The sequence below is a fragment of the Anolis carolinensis genome, chromosome 1, assembly GCF_035594765.1.
Source record: "Anolis carolinensis isolate JA03-04 chromosome 1, rAnoCar3.1.pri, whole genome shotgun sequence".
In the NCBI taxonomy this organism is placed as follows: Eukaryota; Metazoa; Chordata; class Lepidosauria; order Squamata; family Dactyloidae; genus Anolis; species Anolis carolinensis.
This window is the reverse complement of record NC_085841.1, coordinates 277,919,191-277,932,786: the sequence shown is the minus strand read 5'-3', so window position 1 is coordinate 277,932,786 and position 13,596 is coordinate 277,919,191.

The following is a 13,596-nucleotide window of genomic DNA, read 5'->3' as shown; positions in this document are numbered from 1 at the left end:
TATGATGGGGAAAGCATAGGTGAGAGGGAGCTGCACATGGGGCAACAGATTTGCTCCGCTACTCCCTCTTTCCTTCCAGATACCAAGTGAAGCAAGACACCTCACCTGGTTAATATGATAAGGTCCATAATCCTCAGGGGCCCCATTCCAGCAGGTTGCATGGCAGTGCCCCTTCCTTATCTCGGTATGCTTTCCTCCCAGATTCCTGCCCACCTTCAAGCCTCTTCCACACATAAAGGAAGCCCTCGCTTTTCATATGAGAATAATGAAAGAAAAGGGTGGGGCCCTTATGCTTCATTTCATAACACATTTAATTTAGCTATAATCTGAATTCCTGAACCAGTCTTCCCTCAGGGTCTTTCCACATTATCTATTTTGAGATTTTTGTTTCCTGAATTCTTTGTGCAATTCAAATTTCTCAAGGAATCACTTCATTTTTTCATGGAGATCGGGGCTGGCGCAACGTTTTGCTACATGCAATGAAATATGAAATGTCAAATTCTTCTGTTTTATGAAGCAGTCTGCCAGTTGAGTCTTATGTCAATACTGGTGAAGAGGCTACATCTTCCACCACAGTTGAGAATAGCATAGCTCTGTCCAATAACAAGCCAATGTTGAGTGTCATAAAACACTCTGCTGCTGCGTTCTGAGAAGGGCTCTGTGGTTATCACCTGACTGGCAAAGGGGTTTGTGCAACAAAAAGAGTTAACCTCCCCCCCATCTAAAAGAAGTTAGGGGAATAGGGCGGGGGGGGGGGGAGATGAAGGGAAATCTACTGTGGTGGCAAATGCAATTGTAATTCTGCTCCTCCCCCCCCCCCCCCGCCCCCCAACCCACATTAGCAGAATAGGTCTGTTGAGCAATAGTGACTCTTTGGCCTTGCATTCACAATGTAACTTGCATATTTTCCTGACAGAATTCTAGCCAAAGGAAAGAGAGACACTTTGAACTTTGGTTTGGCAACTAAATTGATCATGAAGGTGAAATGGTTGCAAGTTTTGCTGGAATTAATTTTGAAGGAAGTCTATTTTAATTTCCAAATTAGTTACTTTTTTTACACTCTTTTTATTTCTTCTCCAGGTGGAATGTTCCTGTTACTGTGACCTGTACAGTTTATTATGAAAGGCTCCTAGAATGTCTCCTAACAGGGAAACTGATCCCACAATTGCTCATCTTTCAGGAACATGGTCAGCAGAAAACACTAAGTTACCCTTAAGGCAACAAATCCTGTCTGATCTTATAAGCTAATCAAGGTCAGATCTAGTTAGCACTTGAATGGAAGACTATCAATGAATACCAGGTGCTGTGGGCTATCTTTTAAAGGACAGATCTGGCAAAAGTATCTCTGAGTATTTCTTGCTGAAGAAAACCCTTTAAAAGTCAGCCCTAAGTTTATAAATTGACTGGAAGGGATGTACACAGGGAGAGAGAGACATTTTCGCTCAAAAAAGATAGTATAAAACAGATAACACAATGTACAGGTCAATTGGGTGTCACATTACACAGGCAAGACTGTTCCTCTGTTTGCCTTTTGGGATGCTTTATGCTTAATTAAGTCAAAAATGCTTCATTTCCACAAAAATTGATGAAGAAAAGGAGACATCACTGCTTGCCCTTTATTTATTTATTTATTTATTACATGCATTTATACCCCGCCCTTCTCCCCGAGGGGACTCAGAGCGGCTTTGTACTGATTGTGTGTGCATGTGTGTGTTTACAAAAAAAAAGTTCCCATTTATTTATGAAGGAAGACCCCCCCCTCCTCGCTGTTTATTTTCATTTAAAATGTGCATGCTTTTTCTCTCTCTTTAAAGATTTCTCATCATAGAACAGAATGGAACAAAGAAGCAGAGGTGGCATATTATTTGTTATTTGAGGAAATATATCATTTCACAACCTTCTTCTCCCCTCCCCCCCAAAAAAACGTGAAGATATTATGCACTAGAAGTACAAGGAATAGGTAAAGGTAATATACTTGCCCCAAAGCATCATGCTGCCAAGTAACCAATAACTGAAATATACAGCTCCCATCACAAAAAGTTAGTAACATAAAGCCCAAATCCATGAGAGATTTTTCCCCTTGTAAAGCAGGTTGTCTTCCATTTATGATCCCCTGGCATCTTCCTTCCCATCACTACCATCTCCTTCATCCTCAAGAGCTGCTCCCTCTGCTTTTTCCCTTAGAGCTTTTCTCTTTTTATGCTTTGATGTCCCCTGGTGGTGATTCCACTTTTTACCTCTCAAGCAATTTCTTTTCAAAATCCAGAGCAGTTGGGTGTAAAAGCTCAGCTAGCAAGACACAAGAATTTCACTATTTGCTTATTTACTTATTTATTATTTATTTGCTTATTTTTAGTGTCAATACTTAACACTTCCCTTGCTTCATAGTTCCAGGGTGGTTTATGACAAAAATTAAAAATTAAAGTATAAACAGAAAGAAAATATAAACTGAATAAAACTTTATATCGAATAGGACTCTTCCAGATGGTGCAACTCTGTGAAGTGGTGGCAGTATTGATGAACATCTTGTTTTCTTTTAAAGGGCTCTGACATTTTTTCTAATCAATGTTTGAGATTATTTCCTGTCTTTTCCAAAGCACTACACAACAGGTTTTTTAAACTGATACATTTGACCATCATGTGAACAACACCTGTATTATGTGTTCTAGTGCTTCTCTACTTTCTATTTTCAGAATGTTTCTGCCCTATTGCCAACATCCCTCCATTTCTATTTTTTTAATTGAATGCCCTTCCTGGGCCTAAACCACACTAGGCAGGGAAAACATGGTGAAAATGGCATCTATTGCTATGGGTGTTGTGGGGTAGGTAGATACAAAAATTTGGGAGGATTGGGGGCTAGAGGAACTTCCCTGTGGGCCACATTTTTCTAAATCCGAGATATTTTACTGTGAAGAAGATACATGTGTTGGAGGTTTTATTATCTATGTGAACAAGATACATATTTTATGAAAGATGTGATGAGAATGGTGTACTATTGGCCACTATCTTGAAGCAACATAACATTGGGAAAGAATAGAAAGACAAGGGAGACAGCGGAAGCATAATGGGACTAATGGATGGCCTTACCCATTAGGTGGAGTAAGATGATTGCTTTGAACAGCAGTTGCTGTGAAATGGGAAGCACCAATGGAGCTCTGTGCCATAATTCCCCAAGCGAGTCTGTTGCCCTCATCTGTGCCAGACACTGTTCCATCACCAACTCTGAAGTAAGATCCAACTGTCAGTTTATAATATGGAATGGAAGGAGGTAGTGCAATCTTATCCTACACCATATGGAAAAAGCAGTACATGGTAGGATGGATAATACCCCTTTCCAATATCAATAGTGGTTCTAATAACCTAGAAAATAATGGAGAAATTGATTTTAAATGCTTTTTTCTCTCTTTCTGGTGGTAGTAGTACATAGTTACTTCTCCAGATGGGCCTATCATCTCTTCATTCTCATCTCCTTATTGCTTGTCATTGAGGGTGCATCTACATGGCAGAATTAATGCAGTGTGACAACGCTTTAATTCTCATGGCTCAATTCTATGGAATCATGAGAGCTGTAATTTTACAAGGTCTTTAACCTTCTCTGCCCAAGAGTATTGGTGCATCACCAAACAACCAATCTCTGGATTCTGTAGCATTGAGCCATGGCAGTTGACATCAAACCACATTAATTCTACAGTGTAGATGTACCCAGAGCCCTCTTTTACACAATACAATTGTTACTAGTATTCCACTAACTATCATGGTTGTATCCTATGAAGTTTGGGGATCTGCAGTTTGGGGACCATTCTACTGCCTCAGCAAACTACAAATCCCAGAATATTGTAAGTGTGTGATTGTTAGCAGCTTTGAGCCCCCTTGATCTCAAGCTTTAAAAGGCAGGGTATAAATAAGGTAAGTAAGTAAGTAAGTAAAATGCTGATGTGGTAAACTGGAATCACAGTACTATCACTATGTCCTGAACTACCAGATAGCCTTCAGCTGCTGTTGTAGCTTCCACTGTTGACCTCATCACATTGGGCTAAAATTGGTGGCATGAACGTATTTTAGCCCAGGTCACCCACGGAGCAGGTCGGCTCCCATCACAGGATGCCATGCCGACTCCGTGGGTGAAGGAGGGTGGAGCCAGCACATGCCACCAGCAAGGCAACACGAGAGAGCTCCCATGTTGCCATACAGTCTATGGGGGAAGTGTCCTCCAGAGGAAGGAATGGCATCTGGCATCCCTGCCATGGCCGTGTCAACCAGCCTTTATCAGACCAGCACTGGGCAATACATTGCTATAGCCCAGGGTGGAGCAATCCAGATCTCTAACCCAGCATCTGATGGCATCCAGGGGTTGCAGACCTTAACAATGACAAAAATAAAGTTTTATTTATTTATTTATTATTCCTCATGCCCCACAGTAAACCGGGGTGCTGCTGATCCCCGGAGGTATGATTAGGTCATATGTCTTATCCACTTTTTCCTTGCAAAATGTGCATTTCCCTCACACAAATATCAATACAAAAAAAACAGGAAACTTTTTGCAGTTTTATTAACAGTGGCTTTTTGTGTTTTTACTGGGTTTCTAGTGTTGCTCAAACTCTTTTCTTCAGCGAACTCACAGTGGTATATATAACATAATCACTGAACTGTGGAAGGACCTAAGGAGTCAAAGTGTTCTCATCACTTTTTGAGAGTAGACTTGATTGTAGAGAGAGATCCCTGGGTAAAGCAATGTTATTTTCAAATATCCACCTGTGGATGACCTAAGAACATTGTCAACAACCTGTTGTCAGGGTCACTATAGAAATGCTTTTCAATGCTGATATATTACGTTTGTTTGGAATGATATTGACAAGCTTTCTGTGTTGGGACTGAGGCCTCAGTATCATGGCATATTTCATCATCAGCATTAGGTATGGAATAGCACCCATCCTGGATGACAGGATGATTAGATAAGATTTTCATTTTTCCTTTTCTAGCTTTTGATATCTGCAAAGGTGTCTACAAAACATGTAAGTAATGCCTGGCGAAATCTTAAAAAGTCAGAATTCATGAATCCACTGCCAGAGATCTGAACTTCAGTGCCCTTTAAAGCTTCTCCCAGATTCTATGACAAGACATAGTTGAATAAATTGTGGGAAAATATGAAGTATATATACAGTTAGAGTTGTCAGACATCTCTTGTTTGAAGACATGTACTTTATTTGAGGGTTGAAAACCTTTTCTTTTTATATAGACTGAACAGGTACCAAAAATGTGTTTCGGCATGTGGCCCCTTGATAAAGGCAGAAATGTGTGCATCATGTAATTGGATAATATGTTAATTTCACAAAAATCAATATTTTTTATTTTTCAGTAAGGTGGAACACAAATTTGATAATAACTACTTCCGTTTTGTCAACTCAATATGCCATGATTTTTTTTGTTATTCCATATTGCTGTTTTGAAAAAAATGGAAACATAATGTACATGAAGCAAAATGGAAAAGGTTCAGATAAGTATTATTTATTTGACTTTCATGTACTGCAATTGCCCAGCTTTTGTTGTCAAAGGGTGACCTAATATACACAACTCTGGGTGGGTTTTTTTTTTGACAGGACATGTTGCTGGTGTACATAATGATTGCTACTCTACAAGGGCTTGGCTTTTTAATACTGCCCAGTCTGCCACTGGTGGTAAAGGAGAGTGGTATTGCTCTTTAAAACTCCTTCATACTTTAAAACATGCGAAGCAACTGAAAGAAATAATCTGAAAATCAACCAAAGAGTGAAACTGGAAGTGACATGCGACCTCATCAGATAGCTGGTGGCGGCGACGCTCCTGATGGTATGGGGCATGGGGTATCCAATGCCACATCCCCACACCGCTAAGATCCAAGTGAGGGTGATCACTTGTAGAGAAGTGTGAGCATGCATGGTGCACATAGCTTCCTCCCATAAATTATATGGCAACACGGGAACTCTCTCACATTGCGCCGGCTCTACCTTCCTTAACCCACGGAGCCAGCACAGCATCATGTGATGGAATGTCGCCAAGTTTAGCCCTTTGTGATGAAGTTACTTTTGGTCATTTTGGTTGCATTGATGTTTGGGATGGGTTGATGGATTACCAGGATGTAATTGCTCTCCATATTTGTCCTATTCTGCTATAAAACATCCCAACTATTTAGCCATCTTCATGGGTGATCATTATTAATACATATACTGTTGCTATATACTACATGACTTGTAACTGTTTCTTAGATGTTCCTTAGAGAGGAGAAAACAAATGGACTGCACAGAAGAACAGGAGCACTACTAGCAAATGCATAGGTAAAAAGTGACTACTGTATATATTATTGATGGAGAATCCCATTACAGCTCATCAGAGCTGATGGTTGTGTTGCTCTATTAGATTACTCTGTGCACATAAACCTAAATCTCTTAGGAGCCATACAAATCGCCATTAGGATACAGAAAACAATTTCTGAGTCAGCAAATGTTCTATTTACAAGTACTTCTGTGTGGCTGGTCTAGTTTATGCAAAATTATTAGGAAAGGGGGAGATAACAGAAATTAGGCTGAATCTACATGAGATCTGTAATATCCTTGCTTTAATCTAAAGTGAAATACTTTGGAAAGTCACACAGGACCCCAGTCATATAGTTACACCAGTACTGGGGGGGGGGGGGGGTATTAATTAGACATGTTTGCGAAATTCATCCCTACCATTTTTCCTGTTTCTTTCGTGTCTTCCATTTATTCGAAAGCACAAAACAGGAAGCCCCTTCCTATATGGAAAACCTGTTTTCATGTCGAGCCGAAATTGCCTCCTTGTCTGCATGTAGGCAGGCCTGGAGCTAGGCTACTGGTGAGCTCTCAGCCTGCTTGCAAGCCCCGCCACATGCACACACTTTCCAAGAGTGTGGAGAGCATGTTTGGCGGCTGGCAGGGACTGTAGGAAAGCTTCAGCCCTGCTTACAGGCCTCGCCACACACACACACCGAGAATGTGGAGGGTGTGTTTGGCGGCTGGTGTGTGTGTGGTGGAGGCTGCAAGCAGGCCCAGAGCTCTTGGAGAGTGTGGCAGGGCATGTGTGGTGACTGGCAAGGTGTGCAGCCAGGCCTGGAACCCGCCTGCAACTGAATGCCTTACGCCAGAGGAGCAACAGCAGGTGCCAGCAGGTAAGAAGAATGCCAGGAAGGGGAAGCAGTGGGTAAGAACCCCCTCCCCCAATAATGGTCCAAATTTCAGGGGCCTGATCCGACGCCCCCCCCCCCCCATTTTGGGAGGTTTACCCCAAAAGCACAAGTCTAGTATTTATACTATTGTGCATGTTCTCTGTATTAGTTTATGTCCAGTCACACAACCACAGGTGTTTTCTCCCACCACGCATGTGAATATTTGCATCAGCCCCCGACCACCACTCCCGTTAGGTTGGTAACATACCAGGGTGTCTTCCTTTCCAGTTTTTAAATGTAATTGCCAGGAAAGTGGGTGTAGGTTTGATGTCATATTGTGCAATCTTATCCAGGTCTACTCAGGCATAAGTCCTAATGAATCCACTGATGCTTATTCCCAGAATAGTGTTTTATAGTGCTTTCTCCATGCACCACTTGCCTCACTCAAAGGAGCATCTTAAAGTAAACAAAATGCAGAAATAAAAATTCAATGCAGCACATGACAGCACTGCAAAGAAAAAAAGTAAAGTGGTGGTGACTTTTCTAGTTCCTTGTATGTAAGCAAGAGCCCAGGTGACACTTGTCCATCCACTTTGTGCTGCCCAGCCACCATCCCCCAACCTGGTTTCACCCTCCCCCACCCCCAATTCCACCCCAGTCTCCATTCAAAGGTAAAACCACACTTAAAAACAGATCTTCTCCAAAACAGCAGAATAAACTGAAGCAATTATTCTAATTACCTTGAAGCCCTCAGACATACAAAAAGAAACATGTTTACATTGGAACAAGAGGAACATTGTGTGTTCTAACAGGACTGTGATTGAGTAAAGGAGGCATTATTTCACCTGTAAAGATTCAGCCCAAGTTGTAATGTGGGAGGAAGGCAATGCTGCTTTATTACTGAGATTGATAGGAACTCCGTTTGAATGTATACACTCAGACATTGTGTTGAACCTGTGAAATTAGTAGAATAAGCAGCTATTCATATGAGCTCTCTTGGGTTTTAAACTAATTTTCAAACAGAAAGAACTGTTCTATGAGCATCATATTTGTGAAATTCCCAGGAGAAAGACAGTGAGTAGACTGTTTCCATGCATATTGTAAGGGCAAGATGATTTGTATAATTCATTCAACCAGCTTCCTAGAGAGAGAAAACTAATGGAGTGTGTCAAGACTACTCAACACCAATCAGTAGCCTCTTAAGACTCTTATATCATCCTGTCATACCGAATGTTTAAAGGAGTCTTTCCACCCTTTATATCCATATTTTAAAAGATTGATGCATGAATAACATGGATAATTTAATTAGTAAGAAAACTGGGCCAGGCCATAAGAGTCATCTGGAATTTTTAATCTGTAATATGAAACTTCCATCTTGAGCATTTGATGTTAACTTTCAGACATCTAAACTAAAGTTTAAATGTTCCAGGTCTGCAATGCCAAGAAAACATATTGTCTAAAACTTGTATTTCTTCCACTGTCCATTTAACTATAACAAGGACTGCATCCACACAAAGGCTGTAATCCAGAGCCTGTACACAGTATCCTGTCTCGGTTGGATCCCATTAAGGTCATACACACCCATTTTAATGCAACTTCAAATTGGTCTTGAAAGCTTATATGTCCCTAGACTCACACACATCTGCCAAAGGGCATTTCTGTCGTGTCCATATGTTCACCATTTCAGATTATTTTCGGTCACAAAGCAGAAGCAATTGGACTTTTCTTTTTCTTCCTGGCATGCATAAGCCTATCAACCAATAGCCTTGTTTTCCTGTCAGTCTTGTCAGCTACCTTGCATTCTCATTGGGTGGCTCCCCCATCCAGTCTCCTTCATGCTCTAGTGAGTACTCCTGAGTAAGCAAGGGAACTTTAAATGTCTCCATATAACATACACATGAAGTGTAGACCTCCAAGATGGAAATAGGGAGGGGACAAGAGCAGGCCAGGATGGATGAGCATAATGGCAACAGGAGAGGGAGGAAACAGAAAAGGGCTGCTAGCAATTGGTCCTACAGTAGTGACTTTGGTAAATCCAGTAGTGGTACAAGGGTGGCAAAGGGATTGTGTACCACAATGGATTGATCATAAACACTGCTGGTTATAGACTCCACTGAAAATAAGCAGATGGACCCAGTCTATAACAACCTGCTTCCCTGGAGGACCCAGATCCCTTCTATACTGCCATATAACCCAGATTATCAAAGCAGATATTCCAGATTATTTGTTTTAAACTGGATTATCTGACATTGCCATATAATCCAGTTCAAATTAGATAATCTGGATTTTATATGGCAGTATAGAGGGGGGCCCTGTCTACCCAAGTGAATCAAATGCTGCTAAGGATGGCCTGAAGAGCATGAGAAAAATCACTTATTTAACTTTCACATTTGGGCAGAAACATGTAAGAGCAGAGACCTGCATTGCAACCTTAGAGGTCAAAGCAATTCTGGTGCTGTTCCAGTTATGTTGTTTATACATCCAGTACTGATTTGTGCTCCAGGAGTTTTAATAAATAACTTGGTTGGAGACACTTGTGTGCACTGCTGTGTGTACTGCTGTTTTCTATCTCCAAAAAGCTATCTTGTGCTTGTGATCTGAAGGGAAAGATCAGTGGTGGACCATAAGGTCAATGTAAAAGATAACGTAATGTAAGATGTTGTTAAATAAATAGCTGCCTCCAATTCACAAAAGCCTCTGTTCTTGAATCCAGAAAGTAACAAGTTTTTCTTACAGATGTCACCAGTGAAAATAGCTCAAGATATTGTGATTCAGAATAGGGACTTTTTAGTGGGCCTGGGGAGAGCAATTGACCCACACTTTTCAGTTTTAGACAATTTAAAACAAGACTTGTTTATCCTCAAGGCTTTTGGAGTGTAACTTGGCCCTAGGCCTTTACTGCTTTAAGGCTTTCTGTATTGTACTATGCTGTTATTTTTAGTTTTATGATGGGGTGTTCTCAGTTATTCTTGCTACATGATGAATTTTTTAGTATGTTCTTCAACACCCTGAGCTCGCTTGAGAAGAACGGTTCATACAACATACATACATGCATAAACATTTTATTTTTAGTCATGCATATAAATTAGACATGTCATCAGATGAATGTTACAAACTGTAGGGACTGGGGGTGTTTGCTGCTTAATAATAGTTGTGTATTCTAAAATAACTACAGCAAATATTCTGAGTACATGCTCATAATATATAACCCTTTTTATTAAGGAGTAATACAAAAGGAATAATGTGGCTTGTAATTATCACACTATGTAAAAAAGTATTTTTTTCAATAATGCTTTGTGCAAATTCATGACTCCTGTTCATACCCTTTACTCACATAGGGCTTTATTGCATGATGCAGGCAAACTGGCATTGCAGCTGTTTTCTATCACACAACACCAGTGTATCCTGCTGTTTTCCCCTCATCCTTTAACCTGTGAGTCTCCTGTTCCAAGCTATTAATGGGTATTACCCCGGCATGGGCAAACTTTGACCCTCCAGGTATTTTGGACTTCATCTCCCGGCTATTATGAATTGTGAGCCTAAAAATCATAGAAACACCTCCCTCCAAACCTGGCAGTAAAAAAACCAGAAAGAATGAATAAAGTAACTAACAATTTGGTTTTCTTTGCATATGTGTTATGAAATGACAGCAAATTATTAATTATTTAAGTTCTGCTTTATGAGACAACTGTTTTCAGTGTGCCAAATGCTGGCTGTCGCTCACCAATATCAGAAGTGCTATAACACTATGCCATCCTTGCAGGAATACACAACTAAAATACTCCTGTGGGATGGCCATCCAACCTCTGTTTAAAGACCTCCAGATAAGGACTGTCAGCCTATTCCTCATTTTTGGGGGGCGGTTTCTGTTGATTTGACTGTCTATCCTGTGTTTGTAATTTGCATGGTGGTAATACATTGTATTGTGTTTCAAAATTTCATAATTTGCTGTGGGAACTGAAGAGTGGGCTTGTAATCCCTGAAACAAATTAATTACTTTTTAGAAGAAGCAGAGAACTGGAAATGTGAGCACAATAAAATATCCCTCAGCGAGCTACTTCTATAAGTCATGGGTCTGTAAATAACCTCAGTGAATCTTTCAGACAGATGAATTCAGACCCTCTGTGGACAAACGCAGACAATTACTTTATCATGTGATAGTGCTTGTAAACATACTGCAGTAGACTGACTGTACGCTGACTGATTGAAAAAAGCTTCCAAAAGACAAACAGGTTCCCAGAACAAAAACACACCAAAGGATACTCAATGATGCTTTAATCTGCTTGTCTGTGTAGAAGTGAGGGCACTTGGGAATTGATCAGTCTTGAACTGAAGACAAATATTTTTCTCCAAGCACGAGAGTCTAGACTGAATTACTTAGGGTATATTCATGGGTTGAACAAGATAGAATCATAGAGTCATCGAGTATGAAGAGACCACACGAGCCATCCAGTCCAACCCCCTGCCATGCAGGAAAGGTACACTCAAAGTATCCCTGACAGATGGCCATCGAGCCTCTGTTTAAAACTTTCCAAGGAAAGGGCTTCCACCACACTCCGAGGCAGAGAATTTCACTGTTGAACAGCTCAAAAGTCAGGAAGTTCTTTGTAATGATCAGGTGGAATCTCCTTTCCTTTAATTTGAGCCCATTGCTCCTAGTCCTAGAATCTTAGAATCATAGAATAGTAGAGTTGGAAGAGACCTCATGGGCCATCCAGTCCAACCCCCTGCTAAGAAGCAGGAAATCGCATTCAAAGCACCCCCGACATATGGCCATCCAGCCTCTGCTTAAAAGCCTCCAAAGAAGGAGCCTCCACCACGGCCCTGGGGAGAGAGTTCCACTGTCGAACAGCTCTCACAGTGAGGAAGTTCTTCCTGATGTTCAGGTGGAATCTCCTTTCCTGTAGTTTGAAGCCATTGTTCCGTGTCCTAGTCTGCAGGGCAGTAGAAAACAAGCTTGCTCCCTCCTCCCTATGACTTCCCTTCACATATTTGTACATGGCTATCATGTCTTCTCTCAGCCTTCTCTTCTGCAGGCTAAACATGCCCAGCTCTTTAAGCCGCTCCTCATAGGGCTTGTTCTCCAGACCCTTAATCATTTTAGTTGCCCTCCTCTGGACGCTTTCCAGCTTGTCAACATCTCCCTTCAACTGTGCCCAAAACTGGACACAGTATTCCAGGTGTGGTCTGACCAAGGCAGAATAGAGGGAGAGCATGACTTCCCTGGATCTAGACGCTATTCCCCTATTGATGCAGGTTTGATCCTAGTTTCAAGGGCAGCAGAAAACAAGTCTGCTCCCTCTTCCTTATAACACCTTTTCAGATTGATGGTCATCCAGCCTCTGTTTAAAATCCTCCAAAAAAGGAGTGCAAAGATATTCATCATTCTATGAACGCCTATTAATGAACTCCTATTACGGTACTGCCACCCCCGGTATACGTGGGGGATATATTTCAAGACACACACACACACCCTGTAGATACATGAAACCACAAGTAATAATGAACTCTATATTTTGATTATACTGGGGGCAGAGGTGCATCATAGAATTATACTGGAAGACCTACAAAGACCCACAAACACTTTTGGAGAATATTTTTGGAGCATAAGCAAGTGAAACCTTGAATATTCAATCCATATATAAGGGGCCATACTGTACTTTCATTGCAGTAAAGGAAATATTTTAATTCCCATTAATTAGTTCCTAGGAATTAATTCATTACAGGGGAATAAATACAAGCCATATATTCTAAATCAATCAGATACATGTAGCTTGCACTTTATCCATGAAGTGCTTTTTGGTCCTCAACTGTCTTGTTCCCTTTGCCCAAGTCTAATACGAATAAACATCTTAGAGAAAATGCTAAACAAAAGACTGGAGAAAATAATCATAGCTACGTAAATATCTCAGTAACATGGCAATGGCAAAATTTCCATTCTCATATTTAGCTGTTATTGAAGATTCCATGTTACCATCCCAAAGTATAGATTATCTGCATCAACCCACTTTTAAAAATACAGTTCTCCAAATACTTGTTGAAAAATACATGCCTGACTATTATATGTGTCATCTGGTTCTTCTGGAACTCAAAATCCGACAACATACAGGGACCAAAGTTTGAGTATCACTGCTCTAGGAGTTTGCCATTGGGGATGCTTTACTTGTTGTATTTTCTGTAAAGGAAAACTCCTATGGCATGGAGGTTATACACAAGTCTAAATTAAACAAATCCAAAATCTAGAATGAAACTGGGCTGATTTTGGACACATCTGGAAAATACCTGAAAACAGGATTTCTCTGAAGCAGAATGAATCCAAATCAGAGTGGTCCTCCGCCCGCCCACCCCCTCCCCCCGCAGCTTCATATCTGGAAAATATTGGGTTGAAGAGAAAGGGGAGGAAGAGGAAAATATATAATTTTGTGACTGACTATTCT